Genomic DNA, 852 nt, shown 5'->3' on the forward strand with positions numbered 1-852 from the left:
ACTTGCTGAGTCAATATCTTGTTCTGAGCCAGTATGGCATTCAGAGTATCAATCTCAAGAACTCCTTTCTTCTGATTCGTCCCATTGTTCATAGGATTCCTTTCAGAAGTGTACATGAATTGGTTATTTGTAACCATTTCAATGAGCTCTTGAGCTTCTGTAGGCGTCTTCTTCAGATGAAGAGATCCTCCAGCAGAGCTATCCAAAGACATCTTGGACAGTTCAGATAGACTATCATAGAAAATACCTATGATGCTCCATTTAGAAAGCATATCAGAGGGACACTTTCTGATTAATTGTTTGTATCTTTCCCAAGCTTCATAGAGGGATTCTCCTTCCTTCTGTTTGAAGGTTTGGACTTCCACTCTAAGCTTACTCAATTTTTGAGGTGGAAAGAACTTTGCCAAGAAGGCATTGACTAGCTTTTCCCAAGAGTTCAGGCTTTCTTTAGGTTGTGAATCCAACCATATCCTAGCTCTCTCTCTTACAGAAAAAGGTAATAGCATAAGTCTGTAGACCTCAGGGTCAACCCCATTGCTCTTGACAGTGTTACAGATTTGCAATAATTCAGCTAAAAACTGATGAGGATCTTCCAATGGAAGTCCATGAAACTTGCAATTCTATTGCATTAGAGAAACTAATTGAGGCTTAAGCTCAAAGTTTTTTGCTCCAATGGCAGGGATAGAGATGCTTCTCCCATAGAAGTCGGGAGTAGGTGCAGTAAAGTCACCCAGCACCTTCCTCGCATTGTTGGCATTGTTGTGGTTTTCGGCTGCTATGGATTCTTCTTCTTTGAAGATTTCTGTTAGGTCCTCTACAGAGAGTTGTGCCTTAGCTTCTCTTAGCTTTCGC

The 852-nt window shown here is 41.0% G+C and overlaps 1 non-coding gene across 1 annotated transcript; it reads left to right on the forward strand.

The window, feature by feature from the left end:
- The first annotated feature begins 266 nt into the window (after positions 1 to 266).
- Positions 267 to 374, forward strand: LOC112699989 (small nucleolar RNA R71). The gene has a single exon (XR_003152918.1). It is a non-coding gene; the product is annotated as a small nucleolar RNA R71 (small nucleolar RNA).
- Positions 375 to 852: the final 478 nt, after the last annotated feature.

This window comes from Arachis hypogaea, chromosome 6 (assembly GCF_003086295.3).
Source record: "Arachis hypogaea cultivar Tifrunner chromosome 6, arahy.Tifrunner.gnm2.J5K5, whole genome shotgun sequence".
In the NCBI taxonomy this organism is placed as follows: Eukaryota; Viridiplantae; Streptophyta; class Magnoliopsida; order Fabales; family Fabaceae; genus Arachis; species Arachis hypogaea.